The sequence below is a fragment of the Lytechinus pictus genome, chromosome 8 (genome assembly GCF_037042905.1).
Source record: "Lytechinus pictus isolate F3 Inbred chromosome 8, Lp3.0, whole genome shotgun sequence".
Lineage (NCBI taxonomy): Eukaryota > Metazoa > Echinodermata > Echinoidea > Temnopleuroida > Toxopneustidae > Lytechinus > Lytechinus pictus.
In genome coordinates, this window is record NC_087252.1 from 1737871 (window position 1) to 1748752 (window position 10882).

At 34.9% G+C, this 10882-nt stretch overlaps 1 long non-coding RNA gene across 1 annotated transcript; it reads right to left on the reverse strand.

The window, feature by feature from the left end:
* Nucleotides 1–3656: 3656 nt before the first annotated feature.
* Nucleotides 3657–9292, reverse strand: LOC135155017 (uncharacterized). Its single transcript, XR_010294355.1, has 2 exons — nt 9218–9292; nt 3657–6381 (listed from the first exon to the last, which is right to left on the reverse strand). It is a non-coding gene; the product is annotated as an uncharacterized LOC135155017 (long non-coding RNA).
* Nucleotides 9293–10882: the final 1590 nt, after the last annotated feature.

Below are 10882 nucleotides of genomic sequence, written 5' to 3' on the forward strand. Positions count from 1 at the left end.
CTTTCTTTCTTTCTTTCTTTCTTTCTTTCTTTCTTTCTTTCTTTCTTTCTTTCTTTCTTTCTTTCTTTCTTTCTTTCTTTCTAACTTTCTTGCTTTCTGTATGTCTGTCTTTCTTTCTTTCTTTCTTTCTGTCTGTCTGTCTGTCTTACTTTCTTTCTTTCTTTCTTTCTTTCTTTCTTTCTTTCTTTCTTTCTTTCTTTCTTTCTTTCTTTCTTTCTTTCTTTCTTTCTTTCTTTCTTCCTTTCCCTTTCTTTCTTTCTTTCTTTCTTTCTTTCTTTCTTTCTTTCTTTCTTTCTTTCTTTCTTTCTTTCTTTCTTTCTTTCTTCCTTTCCCTTTCTTTCTTTCTTTCTTTCTTGCTTTCTGTATGTCTGTCTTTCTTTCTTTCTTTCTTTCTTTCTTTCTGTCTGTCTGTCTGTCTTACTTTCTTTCTTTCTTACTTTCTTTCTTTCTTTCTTTCTTTCTTTCTTTCTTTCTTTCTTCCTTTCTTTCTTTCTTTCTTTCTTTCTTTCTTTCTTTCTTTCTTTCTTTCTTTCTTTCTTTCTTTCTTTCTTTCTTTCTTTCTTTCTTTCTTTCTTTCTTTCTTTCTTTCTTTCTTTCTTTCTTTCTTTCTTTCTTTCTTTCTTTCTTTCTTTCCTTCCTTCCTTCCTTCCTTCCTTCCTTCTTTCTTTCTTTCTTTCTTTCTTTCTTTCTTTCTTTCTTTCTTTCTTTCTTTCTTTCTTTCTTTCTTTCTTTCTTCCTTTCCCTTTCTTTCTTTCTTTCTTTCTTGCTTTCTGTCTGTCTGTCTTTCTTTCTTTCTTTCTTTCTTTCTTTCTTTCTGTCTGTCTGTCTTACTTTCTTTCTTTCTTACTTTCTTTCTTTTTTTAGGTTTTTTTTTTCGTTCTTTCTTTCTTTCTTACTTTCTTTCTCTCTTTCTGTCTCAGTCTCCCTTTACCTTTTCCAGTTTTCCGATAGAATCCCCCTGCCCCTCGCGGATTACGAAACTGCTATCATGGAATCGCCCAACTATTACCTTAAGTTAGGAGATCAAGCCAATTAATCTTTCGCTCCCAATTCAGCTCAGATATATATAGTACACGCCATGCAATGTTGTACAGAGCATGTATATTTTCGAAGGGTAAATGTGAATATTTAGCATATTTGGTTTTTCGACAATCAATCCCGCGCCTTCATCCTACCATGGACCTACTAGCATAGGTCCATGATCCTACCAATCAATGCATTATATTATAAAAGCCTATAATGAACCACTCCAAGAACAAAATGATATGGTGGCAATAAAGTTGTTTAAAACGTTATATAATAATATAGAGAACGTGACACGGGCCGGTCTACGTGACAAATGTTTGGTGGTTGGTAGTTATTTTTTATACAGTGATTACCTATCAATTCTTAAAATTTTTATAATGTGTACATTATTTGAATTGAAGTTGTACTTTGTAACTTTTTGAGCAGCCAGTGCATTATTATGAATCACATAATCATCAGTCTTATCTAGGGTTAGAGTGTATGTGTAGAGGGATGGTAATCTACACGATCTAACGACTTCGTCAAGTTTAATATTCTCGCACAAAACTTGATCAAGGAAAATACAATTCCACTATGGGTTTGGCGCTGGTATTAATTCATATACTTTCATGTACATACCAGTCACTCCGCCGCGCGAGCTAATTCGCACGTATTTATTCAGCTCGTATTCATGACCGCTCGGTTCATGAATACGTAATGAGGAACGCAAGGGTCTAGTTTCTCTGCGTTTTACCGGGTTAATTTTCTGTTTTAAACCATAAACATTATATCGATAGAAAGGGGAAGAATCAAGGATTCGATATATACCATAATTATCGACATATTTCATTAACTTAGTAAGGTAAACTGCCCTAGAACTTTGCCCCCGGAAAGATTCAAATCATTCAGCTTTAACGACGTATAATACCATTTCATGATTCTTGCGTCCTTCAAATTTAATAACAGTTGTAAAGCTGAATTATCACTCTTTAAAATGAGACATAATTCATGGTTTTTCATTAATGAGGAGAGTCAGGAACCAGGGAAACATACCGCCAAGTCATTATGAGGGCCTGTCCAAAACGAGCTTCAAACGAGTTACGTAAATAGAGCATTCTGATTGGTCAACGCATTCCATGGATTCAACGCGTGATCGCAGGTCATGACCTTTCTACACATCGACTTTCGAAGCGAAACCCCGAACAACGACGTCGTCTACTTTCATAGAGTATTTGTTCTTTCATACAAAGTTTATAGACGTAAAATTGTTTTTGATAGATTTTTCAATATAGAAGACTGACAAGAATGCAAGAAATTTAATGGGATATTTCCTTATATCTCTGCATTCATTATTATAGCCATTCTAAGTGAGTAGAGTCGTATTTGTGTTTTATCAATAAACTCAGTCCCATGTATGCAATTCTGCGTTTTCTGAATTATGTACTTAGTTAACTTATTGATGCTGCCCCCCCCCCCGGCCGGTTTTGTTGCCAAGATTTGTTGAAAAGAATTACATACATGCACACATCCCGTTTTCAGAAACAAACAAGAATGGATAGAACAATTAATAAATGTCAACATGCTTGGAAGTTTAGAAAAGCATAAAAAATACAAATGCACTACTTGCAAACCTGATCTAACCCAAAGACACCCTCCATAATTCATGTGTTTTGTTTTACTGTTCTAAATCATTATCAATCCATTTTATCAATTTTCTTTCTCCCATTAGTTGATTTTGTTTTATTCACTAGTATTTCTGTTTATTTATTTGGGGGTGTGATCAGGGCCAGATCCAGGATTTTCCAAAAGGGGAGGGGGTAAATATTTCGTAGGAAATATTGACAAGCAAAAGTTTTCCCTCCAAAAATGACTGACATTTTGCCACATTTGAAATTAACAACCCCCCCCCCCAAAAAAAAAGGGGGGCTCACTTGTAAAGGAACCACATAATCCCATTTAAAATATTTGCTGCCACTCTAAGGGGGGGGGACACTTGTGTATTTACGGTATGTTTACATTTAAAAAAAATAGACAAGTTGCTCTCAATACTCTCAAGGGGGGGGGGGCACGTGTCCCCCCCCCCTGGTTTCACACCTGGGTGCGATGTATATTTCTATTTATCACGATTCATTCTCCACCCTTTTCTCTGAACAATTACATTCCATCGTGCAGTGGGATACTTGGATATCATTTGTTCAACAGATCTCGTCTTCCTCCTCAATTTTAAATTCCTCATATTCACAGATCTTGTCCCACTACTGTGTTTTTTATTCATTTTCAAACACCTTTCTCTGTGGGAAACACCCATCTCTCTCCCTCTCTATTAGTGTTGCTCTGTCTGTCTCTCTCTCTCTTGATATTACATGTAATATTTTCCTCACACATCCAGCCGACTTTCTAATCGAACACATCTTTTTTTTTGGTCATGCACAGAAACGTGTTTAAACAGTTGTGTAACTGTAACTTAAGTTCATACACATATTCTCTTCTTTTTCTTTATATCTTGATTTTTTTCTATTTCTTTCTTCATTTATTCTTCTATATTCTCATATTCAGATCTCCAGTGCAATACAATGCATGAATTCAAAATCTAGCTCATAGTAAATGGATATTCCTAAAGAAAAAAAATAGAAAGCATGTTCAATATCAGATCAATTTTAACAAGAAAAAAGAGTTTATTTCCAACATCAAACTCTTGAAACTCATGTTTACAAAACATATAAATACAAGCAAAAAACTTTGGCACCTAATATCATTCAAGGCAAGTACATGAAGAGAGTATAAGTGAATACTGTTTTTGTTTTACAATCAAACATGTTAATAAAGATAAAGGCAGTTTTACATATAATGCTCCCTGAATGTCTTTGGCAAGCAGACAGTAGTTGAGGTAAATATGAGTTAAAACAATTTTATATACAAGGAATGTATTGTTTAGGAAAGCCCGTCATCAGTGAAATAACTTTGGTAGTCATGACAGGAAACAAGTGAAATAATATTTGTATACAGAAGTCAGTGCCATCAAAACTGCCTCATAAAAGAAATAATTCAGCCATACGTTTACATACATGTATATCTAGGTAATACATATTACAATATATGGAATTACTGGGGTCAATATACGTATCACCAACTGTAATAATGTCCCCATTGTTAACATGTGTATGAGATGTTAAACTGCCACTATGCACTCTCTAAATGGCAAGGAAAAAACAATTTATAAAAAGGTGATCATGAAAATATACATAATGTACATGTAAAAGTAGGAACAAGGGTAGTTCAATGCTCACCATCATGACAACTTGTACAAGTGCTTCAACATATGAACAAAAAATTTACACATTTACATAAACAAAAAATTTACACATTTACATAATCATAAGTAGCAACAGCAACAGCAGTGTAAAATAATATACACAACTGTTTTATAGGATATTGTAAATCACACACATATTGAAAAAGCTGCGTCAAAGTTCAAGAGGAAATACATGAACTGCACCTCTATATATTGCTAATGAAATAATTAGCCAATCTAACAAAATACATGTAACCATCATGTATTCTGCTTAAGCCTCACAATTGCTGTAAGAAACTTATCATTTGTTTCATATACATGTAACTACAAAAACTATTATCTGAGTTGCCAAAATGATTGACCTGCAAGAAACTGCCACAATGCACTATCTAAATGGCAAGGAAAAACAATTTATAAAGAGGTGATCATGAAAATATACATAATGTACATGTAAAAGTAGGAACAAGGGTAGTAATGCTCACCATCATGACAACTTGTACAAAAGGTTCAATACATGTACTGTATGTAAGCAAAAAAAGTTACACATTTACATAATCATAATCATAAGTAGCAAAAGCAACAACAGGGCAAAATAATAATAATAATATACACAACTGTTTTATAGGATATTGTAAATCACACACATATTGAAAAAAGCTGCGTCAAAGTTCAAGAGGAAATACATGTACTGCACCTCTATATATTGCTAATGAAATAATTAGCCAATCTAACAAAATACATGTAACCATCATGTATTCTGCTTAAGCCTCACAATTGTCGTAAGAAACTTCACATTTGTTTCATACAACTACGACAACTATTATTTCAGCTACCAAAATGATTGACCTGCAAGACCTCAATGGAACTGGCAAGAAACGTATACATACACTGACTCATATGTATTGCAGTAAAAAGCAAGAATAAACATAACATGGCAAGGTACGTGAAATATATGAAAAATGTGCATACTTGTGAAAAAAAAAATAGTTCAACTTCTTCTGTTATGCATAATGTGGAAATAGTGTAATGTTGCAGACACTTAATGATATACAAATAAAAAGGTATCACATGCATAAAAAACATGTGTAAATGCTCACCAACATTTCCACATTGCCTGTCATGCCTTCTTATAAATGTTCTTTAAACAAAAATTATAACCATTAAAAAAAACATGTACATAATATAAAAGTAATAGCTATCATGAATTGATTCAATGTAACAAACTTCACCCTCACAGCAGCCAATGAATACTGGCATATAATAGACTGATTAAATGACTGATGAATGATTTTAAAGGGCTACAAGAACATGACACAGAGAATGCCTACTCATAATCTGAACAGTCTTCCTGCAAATCTTCAAACAGAGATAAATCACCATCAATGTCGATTTCAATGGTACCTTCGATATTTGTTTTATCACAAGGAACTTCATCAAAATCAAAATCATAATCAAAATGATCAATATCAGAATCTTCTTCACTGGAGTCGCTATCACTTGCCAGTTTCTCTACAGCAGTAAGATTTTGGCACTGTCTACATCGGCAACCTGGCCCACAAAATCTACCCTCTTTTCTACATTTACATAAACGGTTTTGACATTTGCTCTTGGCACAAGAACAACCCCTTGTGAGATATAAAACATTTGATTTAATCTTTTCAATACTTTCATCTGTGTCCCACTGGCATGCTACATGTACTTCCCCATCATCCCTGGATACAACAAAGCCGTATAATTCAATGTCTGGATAATAGTATATGGGAATCTGTACTTTATCCCAAACAGTTAATAATCTTTGCACACCGAAATCGCTCTCTAACACTAATATACAAATTATGAAATGCTTTAAAATCCTTTTCCCAAACACTATGTTCTAAATTGTTTGTTCCTACATGGATGAAAACAGCCTTTGTAGAAAAGTCGAAGTAATTCTGAAAGATTTGACGAATGATGATCTTAACGATGTAACATTAGCCCCTGGAAAGCACAAAGTTTCAGAAGAAAAGGGTCCATTAAAAACAGCGTGTCGCACAATTGAGTCTCCTATCAAAAGAACTTGGCATCCAGTCAGATGTGAAGGTGATCTGTAAAGGAAAAAAAAGAAAAGATTGCTTTTACAACAAAATAAATTCCAAACTAGGAAAGCAATAAAACAAAAGGACAGAGAGTTAAATGTTATTACAAAGAAAATAATTGCAATATGTAATAACATAACATTTAACTTCCTATCATATATTTACTCAGAGCAAAATTACAATGTTCACATATAAAAATTTGTCAGCACTTAATGAAGAAGGACACGGTGGAAAAAATAGCAAACAAATCTATTGAAATAGCAATAGAAGCGCCCATCCAAGTAATATTTTTGCCCAAAGCAAAAAGAATTTGCAGGCTCAGTAATTTACAATAAATAAAATGCATAGATTCATATTTTAGTTTATCAAAATATTGCTCATATTTCCTAACTATATTAAAAACAAATACATGTACATGTATGTTTCCCTCTTGAACTCCCATTTCAGGGTTTGAGGGACACATCTCCATCAAAAAATAATGTTGCTGCTCCCCCAGAAAATAAACTCAGCAGTGTGACAATTCAATTATCAAAGCGTTGCTGTATCAGTATGGCACTTCTTAAAAATATCTGTACAATGACATTGTCTGTGTGGATACCCAAAGGCCGCAGAATGTTTCTTCTTTTTTTTTGGAGTGGGAAGGGGGAGGACTGAGCAGAACATAGCCTGGGATCATGCAAAAAATCATAATCGGATGGTAAGTTTTAGCTGTTTGTAATAAAATTTATAGCAAAAAGTGCAGTTATGATAATGAAAGCCCCCCCCCCCCCACCATATCAGGGCCCCTCAGGCCTCACCCATCTGCACAATTAATCATGTAATGACACATGTTTTTAAAAATGCAATAAAATTCAAATCTGAGTCTATGTCAGATTGTCACCTGAAAAATGCAAACTTTCTTGAATAAATCTTGGGCTAAAATGTCTTTTTGTCTCATCACAAAATATGAGTAAATGAATGAGTTCCCATGGACGTTAACTTCTTGATTAGTATATTGCCTGAGTCTTGAATTTAAATTTTCAAAGAAAGTAGATCAAGCTTAGATCTAACATTAGATTCTACGATTAAATTGAATTCTAAAAAAAATCTATAATGACACCTTTGTTTACCAAGGTTTATTATTGAGGTTTCCATAATTCATTTTCAATTTACTTAATAACTTTAATTCAATAATCAATTACAATAGATATCTATTAGTACTGACAACTAGAGAGAATACCTGTAGCCAGGAGGCTCCTGACCCAGAGAGTAAAATGCATACTCTCCCCTAGACCAAAAGCTTCGGTCTCTGTTATGTTGGTTGTTCAGCTGAACTCCGTTGGCTTCACTCACCAAACATGCCAAATACAGAGACCGAAGTTCTAGCGCGATCTGTACAGGGGACTCAATGGCCATATGTTTATGTACTTAAGATCGGATAAAACGGGGAAGTGAATTTGCGCGACAGCCGAGGTTAGTCACTGTTTTTGTTCCTTTTAACTTAATTTTTCTCCGTTTTTGGGCAATTAATGCCAAGAGGGAATATTAATTTGCATTTTGGTCGCGTTAATTTTCAAAATTTTTATTCATTAAAGACAAAAATTGAAGAGCCCCGACGGGGGGATTTCGCATTGCAAGTCCCCTAATGGTGGCTGCACGCTAGCGAGCCGTCTGTGTACGAGGAGAATAAAAAAATTAAAAAATGTTAAAAAACTCCTCGAAACAGACGGCTGCTAGCTGTCTAACTCTCCCCAAGATTTCTACTTTCCTTCTAAAAGATCTATACCTAAATCATGTAAATGGGATACAACTTCATTTCCTCAATATGGGTTTTGTAGCCTTGGCAAAAAAAAAAAAAAACATGATGGTGACATGAACATCGTTGAAAGTTTTCTGTCTTTTTAATGAATTCTTGTTTAAATATGAAGTCAATATTATAAAAATGTCAGAGATGAAGTTGTATATCCCATTCACATGATTCAAGACTAGATCTACCTCTCTTATATGGAAAGTAGAAATCTCGAGAGCGTAAAATTTCTGGGTTTTTTTTCGCGGTACACGCAAATGTATGGGATGCAATCCCTGGCTCCAAGGAGGGTAAGCACACGTTAATGAATGATATTTACTCTCTAGGAGCCTCATGGCTAGTCAAGAAGTCAGTCAATCTCAATCTGTCAATTCCCTTTTTTTTTAGACAACTGTTGACAGTGTCATGTCACTAGTGTCACAGCTCTTGAGCTCTATCTCATTCTCAGTCTCACTCTCATTAATAGTCTGATTTGGATGAAATGCATCAGAATATAAAGCACAAAATTAGATTGCAACCTCATGGAATAATTACAAAATAATTTCAAACTAGATATAATCTTTATTTCAAGTTCGCATGGCAATGATTTGGCCCGCACAATCAATGTGAGAGAATTGGTCACCAATCTTTTTAAACAAGACACAAAAATACACTAATGGGACTGACCCACCAGTTGGTTACTCCGCGCGAGACCATGGCTGACGTCATCACTCAATAAAATAAACAAGTACAAAAGAAGAATCAGCGTCAGTGCAGTTGACAAAATAGAAAATTTGAGGTAGTTTCATCGTAAAATACGAGTACGAAGGAGATTTTGCGTCCCAGAGATATTTACACATGTTCATCACTAAAATATATTCTACAACATCGGAGGCTTCACGAAAGCCAAAAATTCTGAGGAGGGTCAGGACGTAAAAAACAACATTCTAATGAAAAATTCGATCTCCGATCCGGCTAAAATATTGCCTAGATCTAAAGCATTATTTCAGGTTCAATTTTTTTCTGGATTACCACATATTTCATATCAAAATAAAGCTAAAGATTTCAAGATTTACTTACGGTTGCATTCTTCCATCTTGGCTTTTCCAGTGAAGAGTATGACGTCATTAGGACGAGACCTGCATGACTCTCGTGATATCTCGCGATCTACGAGAGTCCCGCTCGATGATTTTCGGGCGGATGGGATTCTGAATAAATTTCAGCGATCGTGCTCATTAGCATACGCGTGGCGCTCTGACTGATACTGTAAGTATTAGAACAACTTATTCTGTAATTAATGAATCAGTTTTTACTTATATTCTGTGTTTTTCGTTCATATTTAATTCACCCGGTATTGATCCTTGCACTGTCATAGAGTAAATGGGACCGATCATTAAAGTTGTTTTGTTGTGTTGGCGATATATATATATATAATGAGATGGGGCGAGGCCAACTCAACAGATGACGCAGGACACCATTATTTATATATATATATAAATTTTAACTATTATTATTATTAGCAAATGGTGGGAAAATTAGTTTAAAGTCGCTAGCGAGCGAAGCGAGCTAGAAAAAAAAATCGCCTTTTGAAATTAAATACTTGTTATAAAGATTTTCTATATTAAGCATATAACATATGGTATTTTATTGTTTTTCCATTCAATTCATTTCGTTGGCTTCTTCATTTTCTTTTATTTCCCCTCGGCTGTGGAACCAAACCCTTCCCGCACTGTACGCCAGTGCTTCAACTTAAAGCTTAATGCAGAAAGGGTCCATATAGGGGGGGGGGGCATTATAGAGTCCTGTGATGATTAAAGACGAAAAGCCGCAACTGCCTGGAGTCTTGGGCAGCTGAGAGTCCCCCGTAGCTTTGGAGATTTAGCAAAAGTAAAGATTAAAAGGCTTTTTACGGTAACTCTTGCCAGCTAGCGTAAAACCTATAGGTAGGGACATAATATTACGTATATAAGGGGATGATATGTCTAGCCCTAATTCGCTAAGGACTTGTTTTAAAACCTGATTATAACAGTTAATTAATTGGAAGCTTACACTGTTATGATCGACTTCATGCACGATGTTACATGCCATCCATCTTTCGTCCCGTTCATTATTTGTTTCCCCTATTTTCTATTTTTCGATCTTGCTTTTGGCTCATCCATTCTACCTTCATTTCCGCTTTTATTTGCCCCTTCTCTTTCCCCGTCCCACAATCATAATGATTTATTTCCCTTTCTTACTAATCACACAATATTTCCTTTTTCACATGCTTTTCTTTTCTTGCTTTTCCCGCTGTTCTTCTATTTTCCCTTTTACGTTTTTTTCTTTTCACTTTTTCCCATTTCCCTTCCCTTTTCCCTTTTCTTATTTTTCTTCCTTTCTCTTTCTTTCTTTCTTTCTTCAATTTTTTTTTATTTTCTTTTTTTCTCTCTTCTTTTTTTCGTTTTTTTTCCTGTATTTTTCCCGTGAAATCCGCCAGGTGGGGGCGGGGCATTCTGTCTCCAGCCCAAACCCCGCCTGTTGCGCCACTGCAGATGCAGACCAATCTTTCGCGCCCAATTCAGCTCATATATTTAACATTATACACGCCATGCAATGTATAGAGCATGTATTTTCGAAGGGTAAATACGAATATTGCAAGACCTTTTTGGTTTTTCGACAATCGATCCCGACTTCATCCTGCCAATCGATGCATTATATTATAAAAAAATAAAAGCCTATAGTGATCCACTTCAAGAACATTATGGT